Source organism: Podarcis erhardii (genome assembly GCF_964252035.2).
Source record: "Podarcis erhardii genome assembly, chromosome: 13".
Taxonomy (NCBI): Eukaryota; Metazoa; Chordata; class Lepidosauria; order Squamata; family Lacertidae; genus Podarcis; species Podarcis erhardii.
The window spans coordinates 5,649,217-5,665,401 of NC_138502.1; the positions used below are offsets into that span (position 1 = coordinate 5,649,217).

General features: G+C 44.2%; 1 long non-coding RNA gene and 1 gene segment (V, D, J or C); both read right to left on the minus strand.

The window, feature by feature from the left end:
* Positions 1 to 333: 333 nt before the first annotated feature.
* LOC309327112 lies at positions 334 to 3,895 on the minus strand. Its single transcript, XR_014150414.1, has 2 exons — positions 3,372 to 3,895; positions 334 to 1,858 (listed from the first exon to the last, which is right to left on the minus strand). It is a non-coding gene; the product is annotated as an uncharacterized lncRNA (long non-coding RNA).
* A 2,557-nt stretch (positions 3,896 to 6,452) lies between these two features.
* Positions 6,453 to 11,815, minus strand: LOC309328516 (Ig gamma-2C chain C region-like). The segment is given in 5 exons: positions 11,737 to 11,815; positions 10,648 to 10,950; positions 9,220 to 9,552; positions 8,054 to 8,377; positions 6,453 to 6,930 (listed from the first exon to the last, which is right to left on the minus strand).
* Between the last annotated feature and the right edge of the window lie 4,370 nt (positions 11,816 to 16,185).

Below are 16,185 nucleotides of genomic sequence, written 5' to 3' on the forward strand. Positions count from 1 at the left end.
TGGCTTATTTGAAACCATAAACTACATCCTGTTGTCTTATTTGGTAATTTACTCCCTGGAGAAGTGCAGGGTCACAGGGTCTTGGCATGCAAGTAAAGGGTGAGGAAACTGTGGCCCTCCAGAGTTTGTTGGACTACAAGACCCATCATCCCTGACTATTTGGTATGCTGGCTGCGACTTTTATGAGTTGGAGTCCAACAACATCTGCAAGTCTGCAGGTTCCCAAAATACTGATTTTTATGGGGCAACAGGTGGAATTTTCAAAAGAGGGTGAAGCTCCTTTCTGAAAGTATGTGAAGGAGGAGCAAAAACGAAACAAAAACCTTCAGAAGACAATTTTAATTATTTATTTATTTTATTATTGTCTAGTAAATATAGTTATGACCGCAAAACATGCAATACAGTGGTACCTTGGGTTACATACGCTTCAGGTAACATACACTTCAGATTACAGACTCCGCTAACCCAGAAATATTACCTCGGGTTAAGAACTTTGCTTCAGGATAAGAACATAAATCATGCAGCAGCGGCGCAGCGGCAGCAGGAGACCCCATTAGCTAAAGTGGTGCTTCAGGTTAAGAACAGTTTCAGGTTAAGAACAGACCTCCAGAACGAATTAAGTTATTAAGTTATTAACCCGAGGTACCACTGTATATGAAAATAGCAGAAACTAGCTAAAAATAGCTAGAAAATAGCAGCAGCGGTGAGAGGACAGGAAGGCCCCTGGTAGTGGCAGCGGTGGGGTTGGCTTGAGCGAGGAGGGGCGAGTGCTCACTGGTTGGCTCTAGCCCGGCAAGAGGAGAAGCAGCAGTGCTGTCACCCCCACCGCGGCCGCCCCAGATTCCCCTCCCCAGGCACTGGCAGGGAGAATGATGGAGCTCCAGTCTGTGCTGCTACTACAGAGACAGCTGGCATGTCAGTCCATCCGTTGGTCGGGGCAAAACAAAACGTTTAGGGGTATGCGTCCTGCTGCGTCCCCCCAGAAAAAAAGCCCTGGTTGTGACCACAAAACATGTAATATATAAAAGAGCAGAAATGTCCTCAGTGCCAGTCATGGGGCTGAGGAAGAAGAAATTGTTGGTACTGGGTGGGTCTTAAACTGATTGATCGAAATATTCAGTATAGAGAAGGACAATATTCAGAATAGGACATTTATGTAGAGTGCTTAGCTGGATTTGGCTAAAGTAGGACAGGTCAGTGTCTCCAATAGCTGAGTGAGGCTGGATGCCTGCTAGTGATGAGGATATGTTGGATGAGCAGGCACAGCATATGGCAGAGCATAGGGTTGAGAGTAGATCTGAAGCTCTGAAATGGGGAGAGTCTTGTGGATACCCAGGCTGCAGTCATATGTATACTTAGATGTATGTCCCATTGAACTCAGGAGGATTTAATGCTGAGTAGATGTGCCAAATTCCTTTCTCAAGGCCTGTGCTCTTGGGTTGGGAGTGCTAATTGCTTGGGTTGGGAGTACTAGTTGCTCTTCTTGACAGTCACTGTGGGAAACAGATGCACATAGGGCCAGTAGGCTTCCTGTCTTGGTAGTGCAGTCTCAGCAAATGACATAATAAGACGAGTCCAGCTCCAAGTTCTAACAAAATTGCCTCTCTGTCCTTCATTTGATGGGGCTTCATTGTCCCCCTACCAGGGAAGAGAAGCAGACAGCAGAGAGAAGCTTCCGTTGTTAATGCTGGAAACGGAGTCCTATCTCCAGCCAGTGACTTCTTCTTTGCACCCCTCAAAGTGTAGGACAAGAGCTCCCAGGAAAATGCTTCTAGGCCAATCAGTGGTGCACATTCTTATAGTCAGGGCCTGCTGGCTGCTTTTTCAGGACCACCACAGTGGAGAAGAGCCATTTTACCTGCAGGAAGGAACGAGAGTGAGGAGAAAGGAAGACACAGAACAGTAGTGAGTGTGGAAGAAGAAAGATCTGCATGTTCTATTTGTCAGTCGTGGTTTTGTCCTCCCTGTTTCCTGCCAGTCACAGGTTGCAAGTTCTATGATGTATTATTACTTACCCTGTACTTATTACTTATATTCACTTATTTATTTATAAACCACCAGCTCACAAGAAAGTGTAAGAACATAAAAGAACCGTGCTGGATTTGGTCAAAGAGTGTCCATGCAGTCTGGCCTCCTGCTCCCACAGTGGCCAACCAGATGCTGTAGTGGAAAGCCCAAAGGCAGGATTTGAATGCAACTGGTACTCAGAGGAACACTGTCTTGAGCAATGAAGGTGGAACCTAGCCATTGAGGTTGGTAGCCATTGATAGCCTTCCTCCTCCAGGAATTTGTGTGATCATTTCTAAAGCCATCAAAGTCTGGGGCCATCACTACCTCTTGTAGGAACAAATTCAATAGCTTAGCTATGCTGTGTGAAGAAGTACTTTCTTTTGGCACTGTATACTAACATCATTCCTTGCCATCTTTCTGCATCTTCCTATCCCTTTTTAAATATATTTTTTATTAAATTTTCTGTTTTACACTTTAGAATATTCATTTAAACAACCTTAAAATGCCAATGACTTCCTTTCTTCTCTTTCCATGGTTCTTTTTGCATATCATAAATCCCTGCATATTTTACATAAACTAAACCATTCAGTATTCCATTATTATATCCAACAAAAGTTGTTTACACTGTTGAATTTATCTTAAAGCTGCCAACTTTTTCAAGTGTACAAAATTCCCCCCCCCCCACATTCAATAAACATTTCCCAATCTTCTTTAAACATATGTTCTTCTTGTTCTCTTATTCTATATGCTAGGTCCGCAAGCTGCTTATATTCCATCAGTTTAAGTTGCCATTCTTCTTTAGTTGGGACCTCACTTGTTTTCCATTTTGGGGCTAACAAAACATGGGCTGCAGTGGTGGCATACATAAATAACCTTTTCTGACACATGGGAATTTCCATCTGAATTATCCCCAACAAAAAGGACTCTGGTTTTTTTTTGGGGGGGGGGGGCAGGATACTTCTAAACATATTTTTTTCAATTCATTGTGGATTATTTCCCAATACGCTTTTAACCTTTTACAGGTCCACCACATATGAAAGAACGTACCCTCAACCTCATTGCATCTCCAGCATCTTCCTATCCCTAAACTTCTCTTGCAAATCAGCAAGTCAAATATTTTCCTTCATCCCAGTCATCTGATTTTAATGCGGTATCTAATGGACTATTTGGCATCAAGGATATGTAAAGGTATGTGCCGAGTCCTTCACAGAACCATTCACTAATTTACAATAAAGAGTACAAATATTTCAGCCTTATCCTTTGCTTCCCACCCTCCATCCCAGTGGTGTTTCTGATGCCTCTGTCACTCCACATCGTAAGATTCAAATGTAGACATATAACAGACCTTCCTCTCTACTCACTTTGAACAGTGTAATGGTGGCACTGTAAGAAACACTGAGGAGGAAGAGAATGAAGAAAACAAAGATGGTGACCCAGAGACGATCCATTTCCTCCTCTTTCTCATCGCTGTAATCATCAATTGTTGACACAGCCACCTCTGTGAGGGGAAGAGAGAGAGACGTCATTTCCAGTGTTCAACATAAAATATCCCATAACTTCAGCCACCCCATCACCCACCACTAATATCTAATTGTACACATAGAATTATGCTGAATTACGTACTACTAATATTATTCCTTCTTTTTCGTACAGTCTAACATAGACTACAAAATCCATGATGCACTAACCATATACCTGCAGGATCACCTGTGGCCTATATAACAATTAATATTATCTAAATTTTGCAATAGTGGCTTGGTGTTGGCTCTTTGGGAACTCTCTCTGTTCACCCCACGTAATGTTTGTGCCTTGTCCTACAGAGTAACTTCACTCTGTTGGGACAGCTCTCTCTTTCTCTCTTTCTCTCTTTCTCTCTTTCTCTCTTTCTCTCTTTCTCTCTTTCTCTCTTTCTCTCTTTCTCTCTTTCTCTCTTTCTCTCTCTCCTTCTCCCTTTTCTGGACCCCGCGTAAAGTACCAGTTCATCTAATTCTCATCAGTTTGTTTAGGATGAACCTGTTGTGCAATATGTTTCAACTCATCTGCAGAATGCTATTTGCCTTCCATTTTTTCAGGTAATAAATCAATGAGGAATAGCAATGTTCAGAGGTGTTCAAAACAGTTGCTTAACCGTTTCACCACATGACAAAATACATCCTAGTCTTGACAGTTTGAGTGAGTCACAGAAGATGGCTGGATGAGGAGGTGGGGAGGTTTTAGCACAGTTTTAAATTAGCTTGTTTTCTGAGGGATGTCCAGAAAGGCCACGCAGTGAGCTTCATGGTGGAGGAGGGATTTGAATCTAGAGTTCTAAGCACCAAAACAAACACTAATCAGTACATTAAGCACTAACACTGACTCAAGGAGTAACCAGGGAGCAGGTGTGGGTAGGGAGTTTGTGTGTGATGGCTGAGGCTGCACCCTTGCAGCATAACTAGGGCAAGAGTGACTTAGTGGAGATGTTGTGTTTGGTTTCTAAAAGGAGGGGTGACTGGGGAAAAGTGTACTTGAAAGTCCCATTTTCTCCCTTCTCCGATTTTGTAAAATATCAGAGATTTTGCTCTTTCGTATTTGATGGGATGGTTCTGAGGGGATCTCTGACTATCATTTTGAAAACATATCCTTGCTCTGCCTTTTTGCATTGTGTACATATGTGTCTTGATTGGACCTTTTATTTCTCATAACCCACCCAATAATATATGAACAATCCATTAATATGGCCTGAATATTTTGTGAATTTGATTCTTTCTCATGGCTCCATCTGACTTGTGCACTCATCTATCCAGGCTTGGCTCAGTTTGCTCACCCATCTCAAATTCAGGGTCAAACTAGGTTTATTATTATCCTCCCCCACCCCCAACGTCTTACGGATGTGATGCTAAAGGTGTCAAATGAAATTTCTTCTGATTCTTTTTAACACTTAATAGCCACTTTGAAAGCCATTTTTTGTCAGGATCCTGGTGCAAGGGGAGGTTATTTATTATGTGGTTCTGGATTAAAATAACCTTTCCCTGTGGTGCCTCTGTTGTAACTGTGGGGAGCGGTAAGGGAGAAAACCTCTCCCTATATAGGCAACAACTATTTTGTGCACATTCAAGGCACATGCGGCCGTGCAAACACTTGCTGTGTTTTGACCTGGAAGAGGGCGTAATGGGGCATAAGGGGTTTACACGCATTCTGCTGCCTTGTGCGGCGACCTGAAATGCAACCCCAGCAAACTGTGGGTTGCCCCCCCAATGCCCCATGGCATCACATTATAGCTGGCCCTCAGAAACTAGTCTTTGCTTTCAAGCAATGCAGGTGTTTTGCATTCTCTCGTTTCTTCTGCCCTGTCACTGAAATGCACAGTAATCCAGGCCAGGTGAGTTGATATGAAGGGAAGCTACATGTGTTGAAGCGGGGAGTGTGCACATATGTTGCACCAGATGAATTCTGCCTACTTTCTGTCCATGCTGCTGTGCCCCATTGAGCTAACTTTCCACAGGATGACATTGGCCTCTGTATTGCACCTCCATATAGATAGCTCTGCACCTCTTATTGGAACAAGGTTCCAGCTCTGCGACAGAGAACGCTGCATAGCTTGCAGCCAATGCTAGCCATACTCAGTGGAGGCCTAATGAAATGAATGAACCTAAATTGCACATATCACGTAATTTCAGTGGGCCTACTCTGAGTAGGCAAACCGATGAGCCAGCTTCTTACGTCATGTACCATATATCAATATTTGGGGCAGGCAGAGGAAGGAGAGGCAGTGCAAAATATTCTGATACGGGCAGGACTCCCTTCTATATATATGGGTGCCTAAAAAGGCAAACTTATTGGATGAACTTTGGGCTTTGATTTTTTGGGGCGGCGTGGCAGATAAAAAAATATAAAGAGCACTGAGCTATAATTATGTTGTTGGAATGCAGTGAACACAGCAACTCTGCTATGATCAATTGGTTTCAACCCCTGAGGAACTGAGGCCTGGTGGCAGTTGGCTGAAGGAGGCAGAGACTGGTACAGAAATATTCCTCAGTAGTGAATTAGCAGCTTATTTGTTGTTTTCAGCACCAGACATTAAAAGGAGAGCAGCTTCCTGTGTATGGACGTGTATAGATGGAAGCCAGGGTGGAGCAGATGATGGGATATTGGACTTGAGCCTGGTGGAATGTGACCCAGATTCAGATCACCACCCAACTAGATGAAGCTCACTGGGTGTCTTTGGACCAAATCCCTCTCACTTCTGGCACTTATCAAGGGCCAGTTGTGAGCATTAAAATACACATATACTGACATCAGATGTTTGCACCCCTGCTTCCCATGGCATAGCTCTGATAATGGTGAATACATTTTGCTTCCAAGTACCATGAATACCCACTTAATTAATCCACACACACACACGCTTTCCAAAACCCACGCTAGTCATCGGTTTTCCTGCAAATGACCACAACATGGGATATATCTGAGTTGGTTCTCTTTTTATTCAGCCATAGGCCAAACACGCATGCATGGAAATTATTTACACAGGGTTTATCTAACAGTGCTAGAGGAAAATCTGGGAGAGGCTGAAGAGGTTGCAATGCCGTAGGAGGGATGGCCATCATTTTTTACCCTGGGATTTCTCCACGGTCCTCTGGGTGAACTTCATGGGGAGGGCTTCGTGGATAACCATGCAGGTGAACGCATTTCCATTGTTCCAGTCAGTTAATGCGATTTTCATGTGGCTGTACATGAAGTAGGAATGGTTGTTGTTGTTCTTCATGACTGGGGTGCTGACATGGTGATCATCAGGTATAGCGTTGTGATTCTTCAGCCACTGGACAGAAATTGCCTCTGGGGTGAACCCAGTGATCAGGCAGGTGAGGGTCACCATAGGTGGCCGAGTACGGATTTCCTCAGGGTGGGGTCGGTAAAGGTACACCTCAGGAGCATGGACCGTTCCTTTTTGAGATCAGGGACAATATATGTGAGAGAAAAGGAAAGGCAACAGCAGTTAAGTTTAGACCAAATGAGTGGATGCAGTGTTGACAATGAGAGTCCCTGTGATTTTGTTCTCTTGAACATAGGTACTCCAGACAGGGTTATTGCAGAGAGTGTGTCTCACCTCTGGCCTGTTCATATGCACTTCGTAACAGCAGTATGTTCCCAATAGTTGCTTCACCTGGCTTTTAATGTCATTTGACTCTAAATATTATCTGTTAGATTCTTTGAAGAGCAGTTTATGTCTGTACAGTAGACACAGTGGGGTAAATATTCAATTGCCAACGAGTTGAAGTGCCTTCAGCTGAAGTCACCATCAGTGTGTAGATCTATGTGAAGATCTATAGCATCTGTTGGGCTTCTTTGAGCTGGATGAATGAATAGGAGCACAAACTGGGACAGCAGAGATATGAGGTATATTTATACAGCCCAGTTTCTCAACAGATATACAGAAGTCACCCAGCCCACACAGAATCCCAGTCTTTCCCGAGAAGGTACAGGTATGTTCAAGTTGCTGCATGGCTTGGGGTTGAAAGGTGAAAATCTTGCAAACTTCAAGGAGCAAGCTCTGCACAGTTGCTCACGAAGCAGTTACCCTGGTGGCTCATTAAATTTGTGGAGTGGGCCACCAGGGCAAGGATGTAAAGATCTGCCTTCATCAGAACTGGCTCAATCCTTCATCTAGCTCAACCAATGTTGGGTAAACATTATTAATAGACAGATTCAGGGGTTTGAAGGATCTGTAACTAGAGATGAAATGGTTTTCATGAGAGTTAAAAGAGTAATGGGAGATGTCTTGGCCCCTGCAGTGGACACAAGCCTTTCTTTCCTTGGTTCCAGCGTTGCCTTCTGATTTTTTTTTTTAAATGCATTGCAGGTTTTTCTAGCACCATAAAACCTTTGAGCAGAGACAAGGGTAGTAGAATGATTGTGCAAACCTGCACAAGACCTCCACCAGACTGCTTGAAATTGTAACTTGTGTCTTTAGCATAAACTGCAGATTTGCCAAGTTGTGTTGCATTTTCCTTCTGTAACACAAAACCACCAGCCCTGGGATGGGAGACCAACCCTGTTTCCCCCTTACCTGTCGTCTTGGCAATGGTCCTAATGATGGGAGCAGCCAGGCCTGGATATTCCACTTTGCAGGTGAATTCATCTCCCTGTAGCCACGTTGTGGCAGAGAGGGCCTTCGTAGCGGTGAACTTTCCATTAGGCTCTTCTTTTGTTTCCAGTAGTTCTTGGCTCACAGGTCCTGGTGTCTGCCGTGACCAGGTGATTATCAGCCCATCTGTATCTATCAAGTTTTCCACCACGCAGATGAGTTTGGGGTTGCTGTTTATATACAGGTCTTTTGGCGTTGGGAGTATGATTCTTACATCAATGCCAGTGGAAGGGCAGGTGGTAGCATCTGGAGGCACAAACTTCATGTTAGTTCTCTATTTGACTCTCACTTCTTCCCATCAGATGTCAAGGAGATAAATAACTATACAACTTTTGGAATACGTCTGAAGGCAGCCTTGTATAGGGAAGTACTTAATGTTTGATGTTTTATTATGCTTTTCTATTTGTTGGAAGCAGCCCAGAGTGGCTGGGGTAACCCAGTCAGATGGGCGGGGTACAAATATAAATTAATAATAATAATAATAATAATAATAATAATAATAATCTGTTAACAAGGGCATTCCTTGCTCCAGAGTAAAAGGAAGCAAAAACTCCAGACTTGGTGCAAATATTAAAAGAATGAAGCTGGTGTTTGTTGCCCTTGGTTGTCCTAAAATTAAAAAAGCTCCATATTCCATTGTGAACAATGAGCAGGAACCAACAGTTCCCTGTCACCCCTTTCTACAATATAGGCTTCTGCTATCAAGACTACATTGTTCTATCCAGGAGGTGGTTTACACCATTGACTCAAACTACATGTTGTAGAGGATGGAAAACATCCTCTGACCCTGAAGAGGATAGCATATTTGCCAAGACTTTTCATGGACATCTGGGGCACTCTGATGTCCACTCCCCTATGTCTTCCCTGAGTCCTGCTTCCAGCAGAAATGGAAAACAACTACTCTACTAGTAAGGTCATGTGTTCAAGGCTTAATTCAATGGGACATAATTGAAAGCAGCTATATCTATATATGTATAAATGAAGTGGGAGGAAGCTGCAATCTGGAAGCAGCCCTCCCCCTCATGTTCCAGTCCATGCCCACCAAAACAGAGGGAAACTCAAGTGCCAACTTAGTCAGCTGCTCTTACCTTTACATATCGTGGCTTTGCTCTTCACCTTTGTTTGTGTTGCTTCGTGGAACACCTGGCAGTAGTAGACATTCCCAGCCTGCCAGTCAGCTTGGCTGACATTGGCTGTGCTTGTGGTACTGAAAGTGTATCCGTGGGCATCCTTCTTGGGCTGCTCAGTGAATGAAGGCAGGAGCCCGGCTTGCCCACCCACCAGCCATTCCACTGTCAACGTTTTGGGGTAGAAGCTGGAGATAATGCAGAACAGCTCAATGGTGGCACCACTGGATTTGGAATCGCAAGAGGAATGGAGCAGGCGGACTTCCGGGGCCACTGGTGATTTTGCAGAGGTTCCTACATTATAGAAAGGCAGAGATGGGTGAATCTGTCGGTTATGGTTCCTCTCAGTTGCTTATTTTTCAAGTCTTTTTCACACCAATCAGCAAACCAGTCCTCATGAAAAGTCATCTGCATTTTAATTCAAACTTCTCCTAATATACACACCTCTGAGTGATATTTTGCCTAATATAAACATTCCTGTAAAACAGTGCTCCTAATGTAACACATTCTTATATATTATTCACACACACACACAATATGTATTCTTTGTGCACATTACTTGGCTGATGAACAGCTTTGCACAATTTAAAGAAGTGTAAGTTGGAAATGATGGACATGTTTTGGTTCAAGTACTGCGAATTATGTATATTCGTCTTTAAATATGAACCAAATTGATCTTCTCAACCCATCCATATGTGAGGGGCATTAATACCACTTCTCTGTGATCTTAGTGATCTCTAGTCTGGAACCTGTCTCCTACTCAGTGTAAGCCTTGAGGGACCCACTTCGATAGAAGACTGGAGAGTGAGAGGCCACTAATTCATCTGCCATTCGCCACCTTTGTCTCTCCTACTAATCCCAAAGTTTTGAACAGCCTCACCAAGATACTTCCCTACTGTTGGTTGCGCAAGTGAATACAAGCAGTTTAAAGGAGCAGGTCATGAATACTATTATCAGCACACACTGTGTGTGGTACACATGCTGGTAACATTGCTCTGAGAATAAAGCAGCAATAAATAAACTTTAAAAATAAATCACCACAAATTTAACAATTTAAAACTAAAGTGTATTTTTAAAAAAATGCCTCTGGATGTTGCTGTACCTAGCCCCCGAAGATTGAAATCTTAAATGGCACAACCCTAACATCACTTTTAGTGCTGAACAGACAACTCCGAAGTTGTCTTCCACATTTCGTTTGTGAGCCAACGTTGAGCTGCTGCTGCGCTTAACATGCCTTGGTACTAGACAATAACACTACCCAAAGATATTGAATCCATTTCCCGTCTCCCCCAACCCTCATATTTTACTTTTCTTTCTTTCTTTTGCCAGATTGACCATCCATTTGTAGGTTAAAGAGAAAGCAGATAACAAAGGCCCAGCCAGACTCACGCTCAATGTCTTTGCTGATTGTGGAGCTGGAAGCTGCATGGGCGACATTGCATTGGAACTTCTCCGATTCCCAGGTGCTGGTTGGGATGGTGAGCTGGCTGGTGAGGGTGTAGAGGCCCCTGGATGAATCCAATTTTGCAGGGAAAGTCCGGATGCCGCTGGAGATGGCTCCTGAATTCCACCGTACTGTGACTGGTTCAGGAAAGTAGCCAGAGACCAGACAACCTATGGAGACCTGGGAGGCAGTAGAGGAGTCTTGGCTACAGGGAGGCAATGGGAAGACCGTTGGGGCTGTGGTGCTTGCTGCAATAAAAAAAAAGAGAAATGCATGTTGAGCATATGCTGTCCAGCAAATGTGGATGTTTTTGTGTTCCTGCAATGCAGAAGTTTAAATAGATGCTGCTTGGGGGTCCCTTTCAATTCTACTATTCTATGATTCCATGAGGTGAGCGGGAGTTGCAGGATCTCATCGCCTCATTTATGCCTTCATCAGAACACAGTGAGTGGTAATAAGTGCCTCTAGCACCACATAAGTGCCTCTAGCACCAAACTACAAGAAAAAAGATTCCACCTAAACATTAGGAAGAACTTCCTGACAGTAAGAGCTGTTCGACAGTGAAATTTGCTGCCAAGGAGTGTGGTGGAGTCTCCTTCTTTGGAAGTCTTTAAGCAGAGGCTTGACAGCCATATGTCAGGAGTGCTCTGATGGTGTTTCCTGCTTGGCAGGGGGTTGGACTCGATGGCGCTTGTGGTCTCTTCCAACTCTATGATTCTATGATTCTATGATTCACATTCAAGTCAACCTGTTGGTGCTATGTTATCTTCCATAGGTGACAGTTGTACTGTAGGCTAATCTTTATATGTTTTCCCTTATATAGACTGGTCTAGAGTGCCATAGATATGTACGCTTCACCCCTCTGTTCACTCATATCTGCCTCCTTTCAGCCATGCAAGGAAGCCTGCTCAAATTTTGATTAAGATCTTATTAATCCTCAAGACAAATCCTTTCCTCTTAGAGCCAGCATTAACAATAAGAGCCTCAAACCCCGTAAGGGGCCTGGTAAACATTATTTGAGGTGGCGCATTAACCTGAAGACACTTGGGCACATCCGAGTTCATTCTTATTTTTGCCATTGTCGACATTCACCTGGAATGAAGAAGGTTCCATGATTGATCTCACTGCTATTTGTTGGGGGGGGGGGGCAAGGAAATATCTGTTCACTTTCAAGCTTATTTTCTCAGCTATGAGATCTAGAAACCTGCTTTAAGAACAGTGAAAGCTTAGGATGCTGAATTATTTGCAGAATAGACACAGCCCTGTTTAACACCCACTGGCAGGCTGGTTTTCTCTAAAAATTGCCGAATGTCTGGTGTCTGTCCTTAAGCTACATTTGCACGGTTATTCAGTGAATTCCACCTCAGCTTTTGGGCTGCAAGTTCATCACGTACAGTATGACAATTCTGGAGAATTTCTTATTTTACATGGTACGTTGACAAAACAGAGAGGAAGATATGGCAACAGAGGGAGAGAATCTTGCAGCCATTAGATGGGGCTGCTTCATGCAAAAGGGAGAGGAATGTGAGAGAGTGTGGGGCTTGGGGGAAAGCAGTAAGGAGAAAGGGGGTCGTTTTGGTCTAGTTGTCACTGTGGTGGCAAATCTGCATCTGCCTATGCCCAAAGGAAAAGGAAGAAATATTTATAGCAAAGGGCCACATCCCTTGTAACCAGGCTTCTAGGGGCCACATTTCATTGGCAGGCAGGACCAAAGGCTAAAAGGCAACAAGGGTGAACAGAGAAACACATGCAGTTCTTACCTTTGTACAGCCTAGTTGTAGGAAAGTCAGAATTCTGCACACACATGCTTCTCTATTTCCCCCACCCAGATAAGCAAGAGCCATTATCACAATTCATTGGCATATTCCAACCAGGGAAAAACACTAAAGCTCTGGGGTGGGTCTGGGGAGGGTTTTAAAAGTCGGACAGAGGGGCACATTTGCCACCTTGGCAAGAAGGTCCCCACCTCCCAACTGTTCCCACAAGTGGAAAATGAGCAGTGCTTTTAAAAAACAATGTGGAGATTTGTTTTGTTTTTATACAAACTAGAGCCAGGGCTTTTTCGGCTGTGGCTCTGACCTGGTGGAACGCTCTGTCACAAGAGACTAGGGCCCTGCGGGACTTGACATCTTTCCGCAGGGCCTGCAAGACAGAGCTGTTCCGCCAGGCCTTTGGCCAGGGCACAGCCTGACTCCCTCCCTTGGCAATCTTCGCGGAGCTCTGGCCCAATGGTGGCCAGTGGCTTGAATTTAATTAATTTTATAATGAATGATTTTAGAGTGTTGTTTGTGCTGTACATTTGTACTGTTTTATTGTTGTTAGCCGCCCTGAGCCCGGCTTTGGCTGGGGAGGGCGGGATATAAATAAAATTTATTATTATTATTATTATTATTATTATTATTATTATTATTTATGAAAGAGCATTAGCTGCATGTTACCTCTGAGACCTAGGTTTACTACCTCTAAGAGAACAAGGTATTTGTGTCCATTAGGAGGTGGGGAGCCTTAGGCCAAGATGGTCTCCTGGACTTCTGCCCCATGTCAAAAGCTTCTGGTTGTGCAACAGATTGCAAATCACGAGTGTCTAGACCAGATACATTTACACTTGAGGTTGGCAGCTCCTTCCCTGCTTTTGGGCTGCCCTCGGGTGTCCCCCAGAAAGTTAAGAGGGGAAGCTTTTCCTGCCACAGTGAGAAAGCTTTAGCTTTAGCTACTTTAGCTATCTTGGTTCAGAGTAAGATGAAGGAGAAAAGGTAATAGCCACTTGGATGGCGGACTCGCCACCCACCTGAGACCAAGTCATTAGATTTGAGCCCCTTTCATCTAACCGAAACCAGTGGGATGAAGCAATCAAGATTTGGATCCTGGCTCAAGATCTATAGCTGCAGTCCTGAATGCACTTGCCTCGGAACACAGTCACACCCACACCATCCACTTAAAGTGCTCTTACATCTCCTTAAACGTCATGGCTTCCCCCAAAGAATGCTGGGAAGTGTAGCTCTCTGAGGGGTCTCCTAACAGCTCCCAGCACCCTTAAACTACAGTGCCCAGGCTTCTTTAGGAGAAGCCATGAAACAGTGGGGCGAGAGTGCTTTAAATGTATGGTGTGAATGTGACAAAGCTTCCTTGAACACTAATAGACTTATGTCTTGAGTCAGCACATGTTTCTCACTCTCTTGGGTGGCGTTTTTTGCTGGCATTGCCCACATCTCAAAAATCCAGGCCTCCTTTTAGTTGTGCGACTTCTCTCACTTCCTCTTCGTTCAGCACCAGCTGCAGGTTGCAGGTGTCCTGCATCCTGCTTAGTGCTCCCTCACATACAAACTTGACTGAAACTGGGTAAAAGGACAATAAAATAGTGCTGGTCAGCAGAAGAAACAAAAATGGAGAGGCAAGCAAACTGAGATTTTGAACTTCATTAAGTGGCAGTAATAATATGAAGGTAAAGCCAAATCAATTTGTACAGCCAATTGCAACTTGTTTGGAGTTATAAATGTGTAAGATTATCTAGTCTACGGGGTACCAGCAGCTGGTGGTTTATGGGCCCAACCTACTCCACAAATGACAAAACATTGACCTGATACTTTCCCCCTACTGATAAAAGTGGATGTTCAACTATTCAGCTTATGAGTAACTTTAAAAAAAAAAAATTCTCCCAGTAGCATGTTATAAAATAGACAAAATTAAAACCAACCATGCAGCAACTCAGTAAAATGATTAAATCAACAAGACACGAATCCACAACAGATAAAATCCAGCCATAATATGAAGCCAAGTCAGTTTGTATAGTCAGTTGCAACGGTTTTTGAGCTCTAAATGTGAAAGATGGTGGTTTGTGGGCCTAACCTATTCCATAATGACGATGCACTGGCCTGCTACTTTCTTCTATCTGATAAAGCAGAGGTTCAACTATTTAGCTTCTAAGTTGTTTATAATAAAAAGAGCATATTCCAGGCAGTGTACATAAATCAAATAGACAAAATTAAAATCAACCATGCAACAAATCAGTAAAATGATGAAATCAAAAAAGGCAACCCTACAATACATAAAATACAGCCAACTACAGCATAGGAGAACTTTCCTCCTGCCATGTTCCCTGTGCCTTTAGTATCTGCCATGCAGGTGGAAGTTCAGCAGGCATAGCTTTTCAATCTGCTTTTGAAGGGACAGTGAGGTTGTCCCACCCCACCCCTGCCAGCTAGCAGCCCTAGACAGAATCTAGGAGCTATGCCTCCCAGCTCCCTAACCTATCCAGTCAGTTCCAGCTTTCTGAAATGCCTTTGTCCTAAAACAGGCATAGGCAAACTCAGCCCTCCAGATGTTTTGGGACTACAACTCCCATCATCCCTGACCACTGGCCCTGTTAGCTAGGGGTGATGGGAGTTGTAGTCCCAAAACACCTGGAGGGCCGAGATTGCCTATGCCTGTCTTAAAACCCACCACCCTTCCAAAGCTAGGGAGAAGCCCCTCTTGGTCTAGTCCTGGTTATGTCTGCTTCTCACACAGTAACCCTGGAAGTCTTACCTCCCTAGGAGAGAATTCAAAAGTTCTGCTGTTCAATACCCATCTTTCCTATCCTGATGATCAAACCTAGCTTGCTCTCACTTCAGCTTGCAATCACTAAGAATCATGCTAGGTTTAAACTGTTATGGTCCTTTTCCATCTCCCAGGAGTGTGCAGTTCCTTGGGGCTGCCTTTCTCAGGTGTACCAGATTGCATTTTCCTGCTTAGCTAAACCCCTCAATTACACTACCCTCCTGGGTACAGAACCCAAAAAGTGGTCTTTCAGTGGGTCTCCTGAAACTTTTCCTGCTACTAGGAGTTTTGACAAACCTCCTGTCCTAACCAGTTCAGCCCACTCTTGATAGCAGCTCACTCGAGAGAGATCCCAGGGCTTCAGTGCTTGTGATGCAGCAAAGCTTGGAAATCACTCTGCTCCAAAGAATACTTTCTGAGCATGGAGTAGAACTTGGGCACCTCAGGGACACTTGGTGCCTAACCTTCTGGTAGGAATTGGGGGGTCTCCAGGCAGAGCTTCAGGCCTGGGTCAGATCTCCCCCATAATCTCCTTGTTCACCCAGCCCCCATGAAGCCTGCTGCTCATCTGGATAGTCAAGGATCTCCCAGTTAAGCACCAGGCTAAAACCAGCGTTTCCGATAGCACCTCCTGCTGCCTACCTGCTTCCTACATCTGAGGGGCAATGAACCCATCATTGGAACCTCCCAGCTCTCAGCCAGCTCCCCTATACCCTGGCTACTCCTGGTTGGCTTCTCCACAGCCTGCTGTTGCTCAGGAAGGTTGCCACTCTGTTTAACACAGGCTTTATTTTGCACAGGCTTTGAGATACTTCCTTACTTCATTGCCGCTTTTCTGAAGCCACTTGTGGATCTAGGAAGCTCAAGCCCCATGGACATGGGGCAGACTTTCAGAGATTCCTGTGTCTCCTTAGCAGCTTATTTGAAGCCTGATTATCATTTGAGAG